Raw genomic sequence first — 13,491 nt, 5'->3', positions numbered from 1 at the left:
CAGATCTTATTTAAAGACGTTTGGGAGACAAATAAACACATTCCTGGGGGGTTTTATGTGGGTAATTGTTTTTAGATATTTTAGTATTTCCAAGTGTCCATGATGTCATGGACACTGCAGGGCTCACTTACAGTACTTACTTGACACTTTGAAATACTAAAATATCTCAAAAACACATGGGTGTTTCTTGTCTCCTAAACATCGGTTAAAATAAGATCTGGTTGCAAAAGGGGTGACGACGTGACCCTTTAATTCACTGCTACTCTGACACACAAAGAGATAATTCAACATTATTGGCGTGCTTAGCCTTTGACTTTAAATGAGCAGCCCACAGAGAGCCACAGAAATCCAGTACGGAACCCATTTCCAATTCCATCAATCAATAACAGAAAACAAAAAAATGTCAATGCTATTGATGTGATTACAATGGCATGCGTTCCTATCAGTGTTGTCTTTGGCAGCAAATTTAGAGTATTTATTTAAAGACGGTTACGCCGCAGACAAAGCCAACTGTAGTCGTGACAAATCATGACAATAAACACAATATTTTGGACCAAACGAATAATTACAAAGGGCCTCGACGCGCGCATAAAGGCAGCAAAAGAACACCACCTCCCAAAAGATGCAATGGAAAAGTTCTAACTGCACTCACGTGTAAAAAATGCCCCATCAAACTTTTAGATGCTTTTTTTATCCCAGTGTGGAGGAAGAATGATTAGGATTTTTTTTCGCAATGCGATGTGAGCTTGTATACCAGCTGTTCTCTGCGTGCAGTACTGTTGCACTTTGAAGTATGTCTCCTAGGGTGCATCTCACTAGACACTAGCCAACGTTGCGATGCTCACAACGCATCGCAACGCGTTGTGAGCTTGTAGATCTGCTATTGTCAGCATGCAACCCAGTGTCAAATGACTTAGACTGGATCTCTTGTCCACTAGTCCCTTCCTAACATTTTAGTCTAGTTTTTATTTGTTGACGAAATTGTCAATATATTCATAGCTTAGTTTTCATTTAGTTTCCATTTAGTTTTCGTCAGTGAAAAAAGGTAGTCGACGAACATTTTTCGTCTTAATGTTATAGTCGACGAAGGTTCCTATACTTGCAATCTGTGGAGGACCCCTGCTCTGCAGGACCACTTCGCTCTCGAGTCTTGACATAAATGTGCGTGCTTTTAATTACCACCCTAGAATAACTTGACCTTGAGTGTTAGAGTGCACTGAGCATTATTTCATTGCTCATGATTATATTTCTTAAAATATATCTGTAGGCCTATGCCAAGTCCTGGCACGGTGCGGTGGAATTCAAGAAAGGAGGCATGCGGTACTAACTAGGGGCTATGTGGCGGATGAGAAAGAAGCCAAGACACAATTCCTTTTCATAGTAAATAATAAGCTCGTTAAATGGCTGAAATGTTTTTTTTTTAAAGCTATTATATGCCCCATTTCACTTTAATTAGCCAAATGTCACAGAGAACTGCATGCACAGCCTTCACGCGAGATTTACTTTTTTGTCAAAATGACAAAACAGAATGTTGAGTGACGCTAATCCAACACAATGGCAATTCAAATGGTTTGACAGGTTAAAATACTGGGGGAATTAGTTCCCCTGCAAAAAGTATTTTGCTGTGATTCTTGACGCTATACTTTGGCTGCATACAATGGTAAACAATATTGGTCAATTGATTAAATATAAATTTTGTGACTTCAGTGGAAATAACTAGTCAGACTCACATCACACTCACTAAATGTATATTTGAGTAAAAAACCCTGGCCATAATGTTTCACCACATGGACTATAGTGTCTCTCTTTTGGCCATAATGGTCAATAATATAAAGTGATGGGCGCTTGACCAACCCTTATCATCTTACATCATCGTGATATCATAACGTAACATCATATGCCAATTACCCAATTTGCTCAGTGACAAACAAAACATTAAACACATTAAACTATGTCCATTGTCAATGGAGTTTTTAATGTTTGTCTAGGAAAGACAAACATTAAACCTGTATATAGAAGGGGCTAGCACCCCTCAAAGATAGGCGAACGTTTAGAGAAAATACTATAGCAGATGCCTGCAACGTTCACAAGTCAAGTGCATGTACAGTACTGTACACTGGGTTCTCAAGTCAAGTGCATGTACAGTACTGTACAGTATAGCCCACCAGACCCCTCATTCTGCAGCAGAACTGCAACAATACTCCTACTGAGAGAGACACAATGATTACATTATATTATATTAAAGGGACACTTAACCCTTTTTGCAAAAAATAAAATAAAAATTAATGACGTTTAGGAGCTTTAGAACACTTTCTTTATGTGTGTAATATGTGGTTTTAGATATTTTAGATTGTAGCAGTGAGCCCAGTGTCTCTGATGTCATGGACAATGGGCTCACTTACTTCCTGGACTGCATGTTGTCTCAGTAAGACAGCCCTCCCCTATCCACAAGGAGGAGCAGTGGACCACAGCATTATGGGAATCTGTAGTTTTCACCAAATGTGTGCAGCCTATTTTCGCCATTTGTTTGCCTATTATGACATGAAAAACATTTAGCTACTTCTTACTATTGTGATTTAAAAAATCATAATGCATATTTTTAAGCCGTGTAGAGTTTGCATACAGGCTTTTACACGTAATATCCGTCGCTATAACTATAGTATAATGGAGCGATCCAATTACACACAGTCAACCGCGGGAGATGATTAAAAATGACTAGCAAAGAGCAAAGACGGGGGACTTAACTAAAAGTCTTTAATTACACTTCATGGGCATTAATCACTCTGAGGGATGAGGTTCATTTCCCGGTCTTCTTAATCTTCGTCATGGAAGGAGTGGGTGAGAAGTGTGTCTTGACTGGTCCCATATGTGAACCATACCAGTACATTCATACTGTATGCTGCCACCGTATTGCCTCCCGAGGCGAGCTTTAGACATGTCCTAGAATAAACCTGCTTTCAATGATACAGCATTGGTATTTACGTTCTGCTTTCCCCACATACTGTACACAGCTGCATACCACAGTGTGTGCAGCACGTATACCTGCAAGAAATATCTATTTACTGAGACAATAGAGCGTCACAGTGAGGAAAATTAACGGGAGCGGGACTGCAACGCTCTATAGACGCCTTAACACATTCTGTACAAAACACGTCTGGAAACGTCATAAGGATCAGAAACGAGTGGTACATAGGACGTCTGTGGACGTCCTAGCGACGTCCAAACGACGCGGGGCGAGATAATAATATTCAGAATTATTCCTATTTTTTTTTTTGGCATTTCGCTTTTCGCTTGCCGTATGCTAACGCTCTGTGCAAATATTAGCTTGTCATTGACTCCCATGTTAGCGCGGCGGAAAGAATGACTCGTATCTCCTGATCCAGGGCGCTCTCCGTGGTGATGAATGGATCGATATGCTGGCGCTGCATTTCTGCTCCTCATCCGTCTCTCCCGCAAAATATGAACGCTTTTTGGAGTTTATATAAATATATTAAGATGATCGGGGATTATGAGCTCACTTTGTCAAGTCAATTTTTTTAAGAAGGTATTTCCGGTTCATGGCTTTCAGAGTAAAACCGATCAGACTACTCTGGCACTATACAGGCCTTTATTTTGATGCACGTTGGCGTACTCAATGTGTTAACAGACGACACCCTGATAAGCAACAGCATGTGCGCGCATAAAGGCAGCAGAAGAACACCACCTCCCATAAGATGAAAAAGTTCTAACTGCACTCACGTGTAAAAAATGCCCCATCAAACATGCTGTTTTTATCCCAGTGTGAAGGAAGAATGATTAGGATTTTTATTGTGATCTCTCGCCCTTGAAATACATAATCCTTTGGTTTCTGTTGTGTTTGAACAATAATAGCAATTCAAAACCACAGCTCCAGTCGCTGTCATAAGAACGGGAGGTGCGCTCATGATCACGGCAGCAGGGCCTATTTGTGCACGGCTGCACGCGCACCTGCAGCCCATCAAGTATAATTGATGCTTCGTCCCGCGATGGTGTCGCGCACGCAGACCTCTAAGCTCACAACAGTCGCATCCGCGATGCGACTTGAGCTTGTATATCAGCTGTTCTCTGCGTGCAGTACTGTTGCTCTTTGAAGTATAAATGTCCCCTAGGGTGCATCTCACTAGCCAACACACAAGAGAGATTGAATGGACTGAAACCAGCGCTCCCCAAACCAACAGGTTTGGAGATCTGTTGGGAATTGATTACATGAAACAGTCACCCGTGCGCCCAGTCCCAATGTTTGTAAACAAATAATTGGTCTATAGGGATGGTGCATAACCCGCTTTCCACGCTATTTAATCCATGTTTCTGCCCTGCGTAAACCGCTAAACCCGCTATTTGTTTTATGTGTCTAATTCGCCGTTATTGAATAATTAAAAAGAAATAGCGGATTTGTCGTGGACATGGTGACGAGGCCGTCGCGTTCTAATGACGAAACCGGAAATCGACCAGTGCAAGTCTGGGCTGCAAGGGCTTCTGGGAAAATTAGTTCAATGCAAGTGAAATGCAGTTTCAACTGCACTCTCACTGCCTGTTGTTCCGGTGGCCATATTTTTCGCAAATACTTCTGCGTATGCTCCAAAGGTAATTAAACAATCCCGGCTGTGTACTGGGTGCACTCTTTCCCCCCACTTTACCAAGTCTCGTCTCCGACAATAGGCGATATACAAGCTTTCACAACACGTCACAATGCGACACATTGCGAGCTTGTGAATGCACTATTTTGGACGAATGTTCCCACCAGATTAGAGGCGCTAGAGTTCAAGTGGTTACGAGCGTACAGTATGTTGTAACACTGGCAGCCTCTTGGCAGTCAACGGCAGATCATGGCATACTGCCAGGACCATGGGTCCCATGATAAAAAAAGAGAAAGAAATGTATGGTCTTCACTTTCAATTCAGGACAAAGGAATGCAAGAGCAGGGTTTTCTTTAGAATTCAAAAGGTGGACGGACACCTTTTGTCAGGAATAGTCTCATAATAGTCTTATTATCAGGAGAATAGCTAAGCAGGTTTCAATAGGAATAGGAAATGACCCAAATCTCAATGTTACACTGAGCGTGTATTGGACTCAAATAGTGTGAAAATGTTACATTTGTGCACACTCACGAGTTAAAATGAACACTGATACTTGTTGAAAACAATCACACCCGTGTGAAGTGAGGGGCGCTCTTATCAAAATGTCATCATACGTACATCATCACATTCTGGCCAATCAAAATTTGCGTTGTTTTCAAAGTTTGTGTTTACACACTTTTGTCTTTAATGTTTGCGTTTACACAGACACTCAAAGCTGGACGTAGGAGGGGCTAGCGCACCTCAAAAATAAAAAAGCACCTTTCTAAATATATTGGTTAGTTTAGAGAGATTTGTCAAAAGTGTGGTGTTTCCATCATGATCAGACGTGTGTTTGAAGGCCTATAGACCAAACACTGTACAAGTGCAAGCTATTTTAATGAGGATATAATTAATGTAGTCTCTCTTAGTCCAGATTGTTCATGGTCCTGGTTGTCTTGATAGGCTTTATCTAGAAAAAAGCCACAAGCTTTTTTCTGTGACAAAGTTTTTATTAAACATTTTTTCATTTTCATTACAATCGCCCCACCCTCCCCAAGGTTCCAATTACCGTTGCAGCAAGAGAAGACATTTCGTCAGTTAGTTCGACAAAAAGCCACAAGCTTGAATTCTTCTGTATATCACACACATCCACTCCCTGTTAAGTTCAGAATAGATTTTAAGGTGCTTTTATTTGTTTTTAAATCACTTACGGTGAAACACACGGTCTCTCTCCCTCCTACCTCTCTGACCTAATTGTGCCCTACGTCCCACCTAGAGCATTAACAAGCTGCTGCTGGTCGAGTTCACGGCTAGTATAAGAGGGTGGTCGTGCATTTGCGGCTGCGGGCCCCAAGCTCTGGAACATGCTGCTCAAAACTCATCTGTTCTCCCTCGCGTTTAACTGCACCTGATTTACCTGTATATTGATTTCCTGCTCTGTGCTAGTGCATGCTCTGTTTTATATTTTATTGTCTCTTTCCGTTGTTTTATATTGCTATGCTCTATACCGTCTTGTTTTACTCCGTTCAGCACTTTGGTCAGCTGTGGCTGTTGTAAAGGTGCTATACAAATAAAGTTTGATTTGATTTGACGCTTTAGCCATGTATGCGAAAAACGAAAGAAGGACTTGCTGTCTAATGCATGCAAGCACTTTATAGCTCATGGGGATCATACTGGAGTCAATTAAATAAGTGCTTACACTCACTGTAAATATATATATATATATATAAATGAAATAAATGCCTCATTATTAACCAATAGTGACACTCGGGCATGCACTGGTCTCTTCTCCACGCGTTATCCATCTCATTTAGTTATACCGTCCAAAGAGGTAGAGACTTATCTTCTTATAGGCCGTAGCACAACACTGCCCAGTGGGGCCCCCTTACATTTTGCAGTGAACCGTTTAAGAGCGATGCACTGCAAATTGAAAATGTTGTCCCCTTGAATTTAAGCTTCCATGTATCAATTATGATGTATACCGTATAGGAACATTCAGCCGTGTTATAATGCACCAGGAAATAGTAACGATAAGAGATGGGTGTGATCAATGTGAACATGGACCTAAACATGCACGATAGAGGTGGATATGGGAACAAGAATTCATTTCAGATGAGCTTATTGTGTGCTTTGCTCCAGTCAGTTACATTTTTTTTAATTTTTTTGCTTTGGTGTTTTGATGCTAATTGAACCATAAAAGTATTGAATTGCAGACTTAATCACATTCCAAGGTCATTTCAGTGCTGAAAAGTTACTTCCCTACTAATGAATGTCTGCCTTTGGGCACTCAGTGGGTTATCACTTTCTCTCTGAAAAGCAATTACCTGTTTCTCTAATGATTGTTAGTTTACGCCCCAATTCACACAGATGGGTTTTTACTGAACCTATTTGTAAATGCAGAACCAAAACAAATAGTGGTGGCTCATCCTGTTCTCTGTCCATATCACAATCACAAGCACATGCACGCACGCACGTACACACGCACGCACATGTGCTCTACTCTAAATCAATCTGTCAACCCTCATGAAGGTACAGTTTTGAAGTCTGATAAATCAGCAGGAAATAATTTATCTAGACAGTACTACTTACACAACTTATTTTCAACTAGGTGCCAACGTTAATTGAACTAATCAAAAAGTGGATAGTATAATAAATAATAATGTATTAATAAGTTCTCTCTATTTTGGAAATGTCATTATCGGCAAAAGAAGAAAAGAATATGCTTCTTTTGAAGGGCAGTAATTAAACTGGCAAAAGCTCTTACAGTCGCATAAATGTGTAAACAAACTTATCGTCTTTTAAAATAGTCATTAGTCATCACAGAGAGAATAATTACCAACTAGGAACTCATGCCAGCATAGTCACTTAGCCTACACGTTTTTTAATTGCTGTGTGTGTGTGTGTGTGTGTGTGTGTGTGTGTGTGTGTGTGCATATTTGCACGTGCATGTTTGTATGCACATGTGTGTGTACAGTATGTGCGTGATTTGATATGCAAATAGGCACCACCGTTCTGTCAAGTACAATACACTTTATGCATTTAGTAGAATCTCTTATGCAGAGTAATTAAAAGTTTTAGCTCAGAGTAAGTACAGTAGCATGAGCCCTACTCAACAAACAACAGGGTCACATATAACTGTACAGCCTGCAAAGAAAACAACTTAGTGCTTCAAAGAAACCGGCATACCAGGTAAATCGACCTAACATCTGTCTAAACAACAAAGAGATGCACTGTGTCTCTTTGTTGTATAAGGGCCTCGCAAAATTACATTTAACTTTTGTTGCAAATCAACCGTATCACAGGCAGCCACCTGGTGGACGCAAGAGCCGACCCGGATGTACTTGATGCTCGAATGTCAAAAACAGCTCAAATCCCTAAAACGAACGAAAGCAGCAAATACTTTCTCTAATAATAACAACCTAAAACATGAACCTTGTTTGAAAAAAAAACTAAAGTTGTCCTTTAACTTCTGTAGCTGGTGTCTGTTCGTTCAATACAAAATGAACAGGCTGCACATTTGTTGCTGTTGCAACTACAGCAGTGTCTCCCCCCCCCCCCCCTCTATGATTAAGATCTAATTGACCAAACATCATCTGCTGGCTGCTTGAATGACACCATGCCGAGTGAATGGGACCACGTACTGCACGCGGGTGCCAATGAGAACATTTGTCTTGTGCTCAATAATGCGTGTCTTGCTGAGGTAGAAAACTAATGACTGAATAATGACCACCCTGGATGGTCTCCACTGACTTCCATTCTTACACTAATGCACAGGAGAGAGTAGCTAAATACAATAGTTAGGAAAGGAAAGGTCACGCCGTCTTGTTCTTATCTAGTGCATTGTCCCCTGACTTAATGAGGTAATAGACTTCATGACCTTTACTCACTGTCACCAACCTTTAGACCAAAAAGGCAAATGCCTCCAAATTCAGTACAGACATTGTGTGTTAGTTACACATAGCCAGAGAAAAGACGCACGGGCCTACTGAAATATCCAACAAAGATATTTCTTGCCCTTCTTGCCCTTCTTCTTGCCCTTATTTCATTATAAAAAATGGACCCGGGGTGGGGTGAGGATGTGTACAATGCATTCAAGGATTACGTGTGTGAGTACAAGATTCCTCTTCATAAAATCCCATCAATGACAACAGGCGGGGCCCATGCGATGCTAGGAGTTCATTCAGGATTTGTGTTCGCATTAACTTCGGATGAAATGGAGATTTCTGAACTAGTAAATTACTGCCAACTGCAGGGCAGAGCTAGAGAGAGCATGCAGGACTTTTGGCCACTTGTGAGCAGAGACAAGTATCCCCTGATTGTGTCGTGTGCACTCAAGCTGCATGCCTACGTTGGCTCCACACAAATGAAAATAATAACATCCAAGTTTAGAACTCGTATTTGACTCACATCTTAATGACACCCTCAGACTGGCAATCACTAACTATGAACCAGATTTCAAAACGCTTGTAGATAATGTGCAGTCTCATTAAAGGTACGTGGGCTGACCCAAATTCTTCTACTCATATGTAAATTATGTATATTTCTAATACATATGTCTTAATATTTAGGCATTCATTATATAATAAGAACTTATTCTTAAACTATAGTCTTTGTCTGGATATGTGCACATGCATTGAGCCTGTCAGAAATCGCAAAAAAACAAGTATTTTTCTTTTTTTTAACATAATTATTTTAGTGGTAGATCATGGCTTACAATTGGGAATAAAATGGACTCTTGGCCTTGAGGTTGGTATCTGCTATTTAGATTCAATTAGATTCTAATTGAATCTAAATAGCAGATATAACCAAGAGAATTCCCATCAACTTTCCTGTGCCTTAATTAGCAACACTATTGTAGGTAAAACAAGAGCTGAAGAAGCATAAGAACTAATCACAAACAAAACAAAACAAACCTGTAGTTCCTATACTGGGGTGGGGCTGAGAACATTCAGGAAAAAAGTAGCAAATCTACAAGCTCAACGATGCCTCACGCTGCCTCACAATGCGAAAGATGGACAAGATTTGGTGCAGAGGGGGGGGGGGGGGGGAGGAGGAGGCCTAGTATAGACCCCTGGGGGACTCCAGTCAAAGCTTTATAGTGTATAGGGTTTAAGTGGCTAATGGCCGTCGGAGGAGGAGGAGGAGGAGGAGAAGCTCAGTCATATACAGCTACACGGATCTGATCTGCTCATATTGATCCATGCATTCATCCATCTTCAACCAATTATTATCTGAAGTATAAGGCAGCTCCAGCAGGGGGACCCAGACTTCTCTTGGACCTGCTGGTCAAGTTAGCCAGCTCTGACGGCTCGGATATGAATTAAGCACCATTAACACATGCAAATGTGGTTGAATCTCATGTGCATCGAATGCCATGAGTCCCCTGACAAACGCACACACGAGCCCGCACAGGCATGCACGCACGCACGCACACACACGCACAGGGGCTGACCTGTCGATTAATCATCAGCATACACACACCAGGAAGACCTGGGGGACTGCGATGTTGTAGATATTGGCCGGTCTATAAATCTAACGGGGACCTATATCTCTGTGGGAAAGCACAGATGATGAATGCTACATCCCACAGTCATCTCTTCCCATAAACACTGTATTGGGTTTAATTAATTGCAGCGGCAAGGTGTGTTTGAAAGGAAGTAAAGGGGAAAAAAGTGTGCCTCATTATGGGAGCTTACTGAAGGACTTGCACTGTGAGACATGATGAATACACACAGAAAAAAATAACATTTCTAGCTGCAGCAAAAAAAAGCATACGCTAGAACCTTGAATATGAAATATGTTTTGGCGAGTGGCCATCATTTAAAACCGCAAACTATAGAGATGAATCCACCTGCCTTGCATGCACCCCGCACAACAGGAATAATATTCATAAATTAAATGGATGGGCGGTAGTACAAAAAAACAGACATCAAGGCCAAAATGTTAGCGTATACAGTATAGGGTACAGTCCATTTCAAACTCAACGATCACAATGTGCAGTGGGTTGCTCTAATTGTTCCTGACAACAGCTGGCCCGATAATTAATTGGAATCCTTTGAATAACTTACAGAATTTGCTCCAGCCTCCCTTGAGTGCAAGGTGGGGACACTTCTGGGACAGTCCAATTTGTTCAATACAATAACAGGTAATAACCTATTAATAAATCGCTGAATACCGCATGTATTCGCAAATAGACTACTGGACCAATGTCTTCAATGCATACTCCTAATTTGTGTCTCTCTCTCTCAAGTAAACCCATCTAGTCTACTGCTTGTAAAAAAGAAATGCCAGTCATAACAACTGTATGTGATCCTGAGGAGTCAACCTAGCTGTCACATTGCATTTTGTCCAATATCTTCAATACAATAACAGGTAATAACCTATAAATAAATCGCTGAATACCGCATTGATTCCCAGTTAGTTTCCCCCCCCAGAGTATAAACCAGGTGTAACTAGTTACAGTACGTTTTGATACTTTATACTGGGCTATTATGCATTATGAAGACTGGCATAAAAGTAGTATACAATGTACTAAATTACATTGATACATGGCTAGATTGGAATTATTGACATGAGCATATTTAGCACAAATTGTGCTGTCTTTAGACGTTTGGTATGGAGAGTGTCTTGTCTGTCACTAGTCACTACACTTCAGTATGTCTACAGTATTATGTAAAGTGTGACGGCCAACACTGCAGAAAACCATGCACACTTTTGTAATGAACGTGCTGACAGATTCTCTTCCCAGAGAAACACACAGTTCCATACCGTTGGACAAGGTATGATGTTGCAAGACGAGAACGTTGTTGACTCAAACAACACCACACGTTATGCTTAATTAGGAATCTGCAATGTACTGTATGAACAAACTGGCAAGACGTCTAACAAAAAGCTGGTTTAAAAAGTAAATGTACTAAATTCCATGTAGAACTATAATAAAGAATGCTAACTGTCTGCCTTTATAAGAATCAAATCAAATATTACAGAAAGCACAGGGCATACGGCACCCACTGGATAGGACTTTACAGTCACCAAAGCACATATGGCTGGCACATTTTCTTTTCAATTAGTGGTCGTCTTTTCAATGAGCTTTGGGAGCCGTGTCTCTATCAAACAAGTCAATGAAGAGTAAAGCAGGAGGGTTCACAGTGGTGCTCTCTTTGCACCTACACACAAAACTGCTCAGTGATAATCAAGGTATTAGTGAAAGCAATTACTGTATTATGTGGCTTACATATTTGTTCGGGAGCAGGTGAACCTTTGTGTTGGAAATCTAGTATTTGCCCCTGTCTCAGCAAAAGGCAAAAAAATGATAAGGTCTGCTGCTGTAAATTCATAATTGTAATTAATGAGCAGGTGAGGCGGTGCAGACAAAGTCATTGTAATCTAAAAGGAAGCGAGGAAGGTGATTAAGATGGAAAAGTTCTTATAACTTTCCAAAGCCTTAAATACCCTGGGAAATGAGAGCCAATATGAAACATCTTTATTTTTTTTAACCGCCCCTTGAAATAAAGTTTTCATCTGGTGGTACGGAATGGCTCATTAAACAAAGTGAATTCTGCAGCATCACAGAGAGCGTGCTTCAGCCTGAAGGCTGAAGTTGCGGGCCAGAGATCCTCCGCCTTCTACTTGTATCAAACAACAGAGACGGCACAATCCCATGATGATTGTTAATACTTTTTTTCATGAGATAGGCCTACTGTATAAGCAAAAAAGGAAAGAAAAAAAAAAAAGGCATTTCAAATTGCGCTACCGTTCAGAATCAAGTTGTTCAGATTTGGATATCCAGCATTGGCCGGGTTAATGCGTGGGTGAAGTATAGACTCTCTGTCCCTCTCCGCCTGGCCCTTTCCCCTTTTAAAGAATATCTCTGTGTGTCTGCATGTCCGCAACCACAATATGCGCAAATATGGAGATGTGAGGATGTCATATCTACTATAAAGGGTACTGTACTATAGGGGATATGCACATGTATAAAGTGAGTGGAAAAGTGAGTTTAACATTGTTTAATGCAATCAGATAGGACTTTTATGTTTGGATGTATGGTATGGGCTGTCAAGGTCAGAAAGTCGTTTTTTGCCACTCCGTAGACGTAGGTGTTCCCACATAACTTCCGGTCTGCAAATAAGTCAGAGTACTTGTTTGAGCCAGAAGTCCCCAGACCACAGAAAATCTACTGTACTGAATTCTTCTTCTTCTTCGTGTCTGGCCATCCTCTATATCACGTCTTCCCAGTGGTTGGCGCAGGCGAGTGCAGCGGCATTTGGTTCGGCCAGGTCATGTGGTCCATTGTTTGTGGTTCGCCGCACAGTGCACACACACATGCATCAGAAAATGTTAGTTTCCATTTTTTTTCATGGATGCCTTGCTGTCCCGCAGACGGTTCAAGGTTGTCCAGGCGGCCCAAGGTTGGTCTTGGCCAGTCGCAAGACATTCATCTTGGGTGATGCCTCTCTCTGCATGTCCATTGGGTTGTCTGGCTTGCCCAGGCTGTTCCACTGGTTGTGCCACTCCGTGGTCCTCCTGCAGGCGACAGATGGTGTGGTCTCCAGTTCTGCAGTGGCATCCAGGAAGCTGCTTCTGGACCTGAGCCGTTTCTGGGGGTGGGGGGGGAGTGTTTGTGCAGTGAGTGCCGGTTGTCACGGGCCTGCTTTGTGCGCTGGGCTTTGGCGGTGACTGGGTTGTTTTGATGCACCCAGTCATTATCCTGCAGGTCTCGTTGAGGATAGGGTCTAGTTTGCGTGCGTGACTTGATTTATACCTGAATGGTAAAAGTTCAAGGCTTTTTTCCGGTGCAATTGAGCTCAGAAAACGACCTCCATCTGAAAATATGTTGTTCCAGGGACCCCCGCCCAGAAGCAAAGATGTGATTTAAAAATGTTCTCTCTGAAAGAATATATATTCAAAGATTTGAGGC

The sequence above is a fragment of the Protomyctophum bolini genome, assembly GCF_963924005.1.
Source record: "Protomyctophum bolini genome assembly, chromosome: 8".
Classification (NCBI taxonomy): domain Eukaryota; kingdom Metazoa; phylum Chordata; class Actinopteri; order Myctophiformes; family Myctophidae; genus Protomyctophum; species Protomyctophum bolini.
This window is presented reverse-complemented; position numbering follows the sequence as displayed.